The sequence below is a fragment of the Rhineura floridana genome, chromosome 1 (assembly GCF_030035675.1).
Source record: "Rhineura floridana isolate rRhiFlo1 chromosome 1, rRhiFlo1.hap2, whole genome shotgun sequence".
Classification (NCBI taxonomy): Eukaryota; Metazoa; Chordata; class Lepidosauria; order Squamata; family Rhineuridae; genus Rhineura; species Rhineura floridana.
This window is the reverse complement of record NC_084480.1, coordinates 100,303,150-100,311,511: the sequence shown is the minus strand read 5'-3', so window position 1 is coordinate 100,311,511 and position 8,362 is coordinate 100,303,150. Positions and strand designations below refer to the sequence as shown.

General features: G+C 41.8%; 1 long non-coding RNA gene across 1 annotated transcript; it reads right to left on the bottom strand.

Moving 5' to 3' along the window:
• Positions 1-1,169: 1,169 nt before the first annotated feature.
• On the bottom strand, positions 1,170-6,949 carry LOC133377828 (uncharacterized). Its single transcript, XR_009760799.1, has 3 exons — positions 6,512-6,949; positions 4,595-4,637; positions 1,170-1,930 (listed from the first exon to the last, which is right to left on the bottom strand). It is a non-coding gene; the product is annotated as an uncharacterized LOC133377828 (long non-coding RNA).
• Between the last annotated feature and the right edge of the window lie 1,413 nt (positions 6,950-8,362).

The window sequence follows — 8,362 nt, the reverse complement described above, 5'->3', positions numbered from 1 at the left end:
AATTTCGGAGCCCCCCTCGTAATTCTGGTCTCCGCTTTTATTTTACCTCCGCCTGGAGGCGTGGATTATTTTCTCTCCATAAACAGCCTATGACCTTTAACTATTGTATAACATCACGTACATACATAGTACAACAGCATTATCTACGTGGCAATATGCAGGCAGTTATTTAACCACTACAGATGTCAGTATCGTTTACAGCCATAAAGTTAACCACATCCTGTTTTTCCACTGGTCAGATCGCAATGTCTTGAGAGATAGTGTACTGAGAACAGCAGCGTGGTTTGCCAACGTATGCTGTTCATTCAGTCCACCCCACATCTCCCCCTTTTTATTTTTTAGCAAACAGTAATTACTACGTAATGGTCGCGGAGCAACAGGTGTACACGTCTGGAAAAGGTATTGTAAGAAACAGCATAAGCCTATACTTAAAATGAGTAAAAGAATAGCATATCTAAGAATCTGACTTAGCCATCCAGTGGGCAGCCAACTCCAAAGCCACTGCCACCAAGTTGTAGGGGCGTCCTGCAAAATGTTATTAGCTAGATCCTTCAAGTTTTTTACCTGTGTTCTGATTTCAAAACTGTTGTCAGTTAAATTAAAACAGCACATATTCTTTATAGTTTCGCACCCCAACTGATGTTGTAATAGCAGGTAATCTATAGCTGCACGATTATCCAAGATAGCTTGTCTTAATATACCCTGCTCTTCATTTAACAAAGCAATGGCTCGAGAGGTGGCATTTATCATCTTAACATAATTACAGGCTAATTTATGTAATTGATTGCTGTTACTTACTGCCAATGCAGGAAGTCCAACAAGGGAGATGGCTAGTGATACACTTTCTGCTTTATTAAGCAATTCCACCTTGTCATTACAATCAGCCGGCATGGCAACAGCTTCTCTTTTCCTACGTTGGGCTAGCAACTCCCTTTTATGAAGGAAAATGGGAACCAGTCGACTCAGGCAACAGATGGTATCAGAAATATTAGCGGGAACATAGTTAAAAGTGGTTTCTCCACATGTCCAAAACCATCCACCTGGTAAAGGAATGTGTCCGTACATACTGGATATGTTAATGTGCTGTGTACAATTCCATGTGGGTCTCCCAACCTTTAGACATCCCTTCTGCACCTTATGTCGACTACAATTAACCATCCGAGCACACGTATTATTAATGGAATTTGCAACATGTGATGTAAATAATTGAAAAGCATTAACAGGCAGCTGGAAGGTTGGAGTTCCCCAATTCGAAACAGTATGATATTTAATCTCTGAAGTATTCATGAACCGCCCAAGTCCTGTAATGTTCCCAATATCCCCAGGTGCTTTGCATACGGGTATTAAACATGTTCCCAACATACCCATTTCCTGTACATGTTCAGTCATGCAAAAGTCACTCACATTTGTCATTCTTGCTAACTGAACCCAGATATTGTGTTGAAACCGCATCCCCAACTCCTGCCCCAACCTGTCAGCCCCGGCGCTTCCTAAAATCCAACAAATGCAAAGTACAAAAATAGAATTTGTATTTAAAGACGCAATTAAAGCAAGAATGGTATTCTCAGTTGTCTTGTCCACCCCGGCTTGTTCCATTGCTTTTTCTGCTTGTGTTGCTAAGTTCTTTATTTGGCCCCAAGTCACGGGAGGTTGCGGAACATTCCGACCACGCTTCCTGGAAGACATCCCAGTATCCTGAAGTTGCAGAGAAAAATTAGGGATGGGATTCTTAAGATTATCGTGCCAGGACATCGTCTTTCCAGGGCCGGATACACCTAGCAGGTACCCACACAGGACCGTCAGGCGTAGACACAGCCGCGTAACCTCGACCCCACGTTATAAGCGGAACTGGGCCTTTCCACTCTGGATTTGGTAGTTGCCGAAACTGCACCCGCGGGGCAGGTAGAGACTCCGACTGCTGAAAATGCCGCTGCGCTCGAGTAGAAAAGGAAAAATGAGTATTGGGAGATTGAGACAAATTTAAATGATTAATGGTAAACAACACTTGTGCCAGCCACTCCTCTTTGGTGGCCAATCCCAGTGGTACTCCTCCTTTTTGTTTTTGTTTAAGCAAATGCTCTTTAAGGGTACGATTGGTACGTTCGACGACAGCTTGACCTGTAGAATTATAAGGAATACCAAACAAATGTGTAATGGACCACTTAGTGCAAAACTGTGCAAATTGCTGTGAAACATATGCAGGGCCATTATCAGTTTTTATCGTCTGAGGTTGGCCCATGATGGCAATAGAACGAATGACATGATTAATAACATTCTTAGTTTTTTCCCCTTTCTGAGGAGTTACCCATATGTATCCGGAATATGTATCTACTGTAACATGCAAATACTTCCATGGGGAGAAAGTAGGAAAATGTGTAACATCCATTTGCCACAACTGGTTAACTATGAGACCTCGTGGGTTCACTCCTGGTTCTGGGGATAGAGTTAACTGTGTGCATTGGGGACATTGTTGAATAATGGCAGAGGCTTCCTGGGCAGTAAGATGGAATTGCTTCTGGAGTGCTTTAGCATTTTGATGATGAAGGGCATGACTTTCTATGGGTGTGCAAAGGAGGGCACGAAGAGCCTGATCAGCATATTGATTACCTTCTGTTAACAATCCTGGGAAAGGTTGATGACTGCGAATATGAAATATAGCAAATCGACAAGACCGAGTATGTATGAGTTTTTGAAGTGTAAGCATAAGAGCAAGTAGATTAGTGTCCAGCATGGGAGAGACATAACTACCGGGTAATGCAAGTACAACATTCTTAACATAAAGACTATCGGTAATAATGTTAACCTCCTGATCTGCAAAAGTCAACAGCGCCATACTAACAGCGGCCAACTCAGATCTCTGAGCGGAAGTTTGGGGTAAGGTGAAAATTGTCTTCCAAACCCCCTGCTCGTGCCATGCAACAACCCCTCTAGTTGGACTGCCATCAGTATAGACCGTGACCGCAGGTAAGGGTTGTAAACTGATTACAGATTGAAACTGGATAGGAATTTTTTGTGTAATTTGAAGCCGTGGATCTGATGAGGAACGACATGAAATTGTGCCCAAATAAGAGACTAAAGCCCATTGAAGGTCATCAGAAAGTGCAACAGCATTTTCCCATGTGTAAAGTTTAAGAGGCAACGAAATTTCAACCGGATCGATACCTAATAATTGCCTTGATCGTAATCGTGCTTTTTGGATTATTTCTGCTGCTTGCATTGGCAAAGTTGTGATAGATGACTTTGGTGTATGGGCTAAGTAAAGCCACTCTATTATATGTGTAGCATTGGAGCCTGACTCCTGAGTGAGTGCAGCAAAAAGTTGGCTTCCATCAAATAAAACAAATAAAATCAGTGGTTTATTCAATATTTGTCGATCCACCCAAATAGCTTTTAACGTTGTAGAAACTAATTCTAGGGATTGCCTTGCCTGTTCCGTTAAAGTAATAATATCTGCAGGTTGACGTCCTTGTTTTAAACATTCAAATAAAGGCCCCATGTCTTGAGTGGTAAGTTTACAATATGGTCGAATCCAATTAATAGAACCCAAGAATTGTTGTAGTTCTACATAAGTTGGCTTCATTGACAAAGTAAGACAGGGCAATACAGGAGTGGAGTAGGATTGCATTAATTTATGTCCTAAATACAGAAATGGTTCTTTGAGTTGTACCTTTTCAGGGGCAATCTGCAACCCTGACTGTGACAAATGATCAGTAAGGTGTTGTTGCCACATAGATGGGAGGGTTCTCCCAGCCACCAAGATGTCATCCATATAATGGTAGACCAATAATGTAGGGTATTGAGCCCGAAAGGGTCGCAGGGCCATGTCTACAAACTGTTGACATAGGGTTGGACTATTTAACATGCCCTGAGGTAGCACTTTCCATTGATATCGTTGCGCAGGGCCAGAGTTATTATATACGGGAACAGTAAACGCAAATTTCGGTGCGTCTTGCGCTTGTAACGGTATTGTGAAAAAGCAATCTTTCAGGTCTATAATAGCTAAGGAATAGTCATATGGAATTAAATTTGGATTAGGCGTCCCACATTGTAGCGGACCCATGGGCACAATTAATTTATTTATTTCTCGTAAATCATGTAAGAGCCTCCACTTTCCAGATTTCTTTTTAATCACAAACACTGGGGTGTTATAAGGGCTATTACTTTCTGCTATATGATCAGCTTCCAGTTGCTCCTTTACCAGTTGGTGCAGAGCTTCTAATTTTTCTTTGGGTAAGGGCCATTGTTCTACCCAAATGGGTATGTCTGTCTTCCATTGTAAAGGAAGAGCTGCCTTTTGTTGGCTAATCATTAATAACAATGGTGGTCTGGAATTGCTCCAGTAAATCCCTTCCCCACAGATTTACTGAAATGTCCAAAATACAAGGGCGAATGTGGGCTATACGATCACCATCAAGAGCAACAACTTGTATCCAATCCTTACTCCGTTTTGAATCCTGAGCTCCGCCCACTCCCCACACAGAAGGGGCCACTTCTACTGGCCAAGAGGATGGCCAGTTATGTTCAGCAATTACTGTGACATCTGCCCCAGAATCTATAATACCTTCAAAAATAACATTGTTTAAACAATACTTACGAACCGGTTTCTCCCTGGTCACTTCTGCCAGTACTGCAGCTACCTGTGGATGGAAAGGATTACCTGAAATACTCACACTCGGCGATTTCGTCCTTGTAGATCCGAATCCACCAGTACGTTTTTGGGAGGAAGTGTTCGATGTGAAAAGACGATATGGCAATAACAATAGTTGCGCAAAAGAATCTCCCTTCTTCAACTGAAGGGGAAGGTGACTCCAATACTGAATATAAATAATTCCCTGATAATCAGAATCAATAACACCAGGTACCACCATTATATTATTCTTGGAAGCAGAGGATCGCGGTAGTACAAGGCCTACGGTGCCTTCTGGTAAAGGGCCAGTGAGTGTGGTAGGCATTAAAAGAACTGCTCCAGGCAAAGGAACATCTTTTGACTCTGCATGTATTAAATCAATTCCAGCGCTTCCTTGAGTAGCAGGGGTGGGTACACTTCCTTGAGATTCGGGGCTGGAAGCCTGCCCCAAGTTCAGTTTCCCTCAATAGGACGGGAAGACACATTGGTATTGGTAGTGGGAGCTGAACGACACTGATTAGCCCAATGATAACCCTTTTTACATTTCGGACAGATCTTCTTTGGCCGGTTTGTAACAGTGCCCCCACCTTTAAATGCTCCTCCGCCAGGAGCCCGACATTCCCTTCTGAAATGACCAGGCTTTTGACAATTAAAACAATTGCCTGTAGGTTTGTTACCCTGTCTTAATGCCCCAGCTAACAATGTCATGGCATGAACATGTGTACCTACCTCTGCACAAGCTTGAATCATGTCTCCCAATTCATATTGCGGTCTATGAATAATGTTTTTCAAAATCTTTTTACAGTCTGTGTTAGAATTCTCGTAAGCTAATTTTAACAATAATTCCCCTTGTGCCTGAGGGTTATCAACCTGCCGTGTCAGAGCCTCTTTCAAACGGTCAACAAACTGAAAATAGGGCTCTGTTGCTTGCTGCCGTACATTCGTAAAAGAACGTAAGGGTTCTTTCCCAGCAGGCACCTTTTTAAATGCTTTCTGTATACACTCAGCAGTTCGATGAAATGCGGCTTCAGGCAATACCCCTTGTTGTGCTATGGTAGCAAAATTACCTGACCCATAAATTTGCTCGGGAATGATATTAGCATCCCCAGCTGCTATAGCAGCATGTCTAAATTCTTGGTCCCAAACTACATATTGCGAAGGAGTCAAAATCATCCTAAAGAGATCCTTCCAATCTTGAGGGATCATGTTATATCCAGTAGCTACTCCTTCCAACATCCCTTGTACATAATTAGCCGTAATCCCATATTCTCTTACTGCCTTATTTATTTCTCTAATAACAGAAAACGGAAGAGCTGTCCAAGTTGCTATGCGATTATTAGCATTATTAGGATCTGGCTGATATGTAACGGGAAAAGCTGAAATTGTACCCTCCCAGTCTCCCATTTCTTCCATAGATAATAATCCTGAGGCTGCAGCCTGAGCTATGGCTGCTTTAACCTTCCCAGTAACCTGTTCTTGTTGGACTGGAGGGCTATATGGAGGAGCATTTACAAATTTCTCAATATCCTTTTCAGGTGTAGGTAAAGAAAGTTGGGGATAAAGAGGAGTTTTCTGGTCAGAATTGGCAAACAGCGATGTCTCTTTTATCCCTAAATGACTAATGGCCTCAGCACACTTTTGCCATAATAAGAGATGGTGAATAGGTGCTCTTGGTTCTTCATGTAATTTTCTCCCTATCTTTATCCAATCTGACTGACGTAGTGATCCTTGCTCTGGATACCATGGACATTGACATTGAATTGTTTTTAACAATGATTCAATGTGAGAACGACTTATAAAAGCTGAGGTATCCTGTTTTAAAATTTTTTGTAGCTCTTGTGCATGAACCTTCTGCTGAGCTGACAATTCCCCCCCCATACTCACGAATGGGAGCTGTACGCTGAGGTGCACCGTTGGCTGATCCTGCCAGTGGGTACGAGGGTGTTTGTTCTGAATCACGTCGGGGTCACCAGATGTAGATATCACGACACAGTGAGACACGGTGAGACCAGAGTTCAATTTCGGAGCCCCCCTCGTAATTCTGGTCTCCGCTTTTATTTTACCTCCGCCTGGAGGCGTGGATTATTTTCTCTCCATAAACAGCCTATGACCTTTAACTATTGTATAACATCACGTACATACATAGTACAACAGCATTATCTACGTGGCAATATGCAGGCAGTTATTTAACCACTACAGATGTCAGTATCGTTTACAGCCATAAAGTTAACCACATCCTGTTTTTCCACTGGTCAGATCGCAATGTCTTGAGAGATAGTGTACTGAGAACAGCAGCGTGGTTTGCCAACGTATGCTGTTCATTCAGTCCACCCCACATCTTAGTGGCTTGGGAAGGAGCGGTAGCTGGGGACCCTAACAGGAGAAAAATGAGATTATAGCTATAAAGTCTTATCAAGATTTGACAGCTTCCAAGACCAGCTGGGATAGATAAGGGAGAAGTGCCATTGATAGCCTTATCCTCATTTTAAGCTGTCTAAATTGGTGGCCATCTCTTCTCTTTGCTTTTGGGTGTGTGTGTGTGTGCAGTATTTGTTGTTTATATGCATAAAACCCAATACAGTTTTTTAAAAATAAATAAATTGGCAGCCATCATCATATTGTGTTGCAATGAACTTAATTGTCTCATAACATTTGGGTGTGTCTGTGTGTTTTTCAGAGCAAGAGAAGCCATTTGACATTTGTTTACATCTAATGATTGTCCTGCCTAAACCAAAATTGGAGGCAAATTTGACAGCTTTGTCCAAGTTAAACATCTAAGAAAGTTTAAGGAAAGCGGATCAAGATGAACATTTCTCAGATTTTGCTCATTCCCATTCCTGCCCCTATCAATGTGATCTTATGTGTTGTAAGAAAAAAATTCATATTGAAATGAAGTTCTGAATGCCTGAATGTCCCCACACCACTTGCCAGCACTCTAAGGCTGTGTACACATGTAGCCTTTGAAATGCACAGGGGTCATTTTTTCATGGTGTCCTTTTGTATATAATTGTACGCACCTTTGTACAATAACATCATCTAAAGCAGCAACTACTATCTGTATTGTCTGCATACATAGGTGGGTGTGTTTTCAAACTCTCCTCCCCTGAATAAGTGTTTCCACAGATCTTTTATTTATTTATTTATCACAGTCTTTCAAAAGAGAGGTGCTAGAAGCTGGTGTGTTGATATACTGATACACAGGGATATATATATTAGTATACAGAGGCGGCTAATTTACTGCACTCCTTCCTATCTTGTCTGTTTCATTCCTAGACAAGTTACAAGCTGGTGAGCAAGAGTGGCACAGCCCTGCAATGTCAGTAGGTCTGCCCAATAGGAGGCGATCTGAGAAAGTGCTCTCTGTGTACACATGCATGTAGGAAGTCCTTGAGAAGTGCATTGCTTGAGAAATGCAAGCACAAAATGGATTATAACCATTCTAGCAAAATGCACTTTAGATCAACAAACAGTGTGGGACAGAGATGACATGGGGATGACATCGTGTGTACAGCATCCAAAAGTGCTTGCATTAAGCACTGAATGTACATTATCACTCAGTGTGTACATGCCCTAACACTAAACATTTTTGTGAATGAATGAGTGTGCGTGAATGAAGTTTGTCAAGTCCAAAATTGTAAATGTAAATGTACATATTTTCATAAATACACATCAATGGAATCATAAAAGGATACTATCACACATCATTACACAGTTAACATTTCAGTACAATTTTTG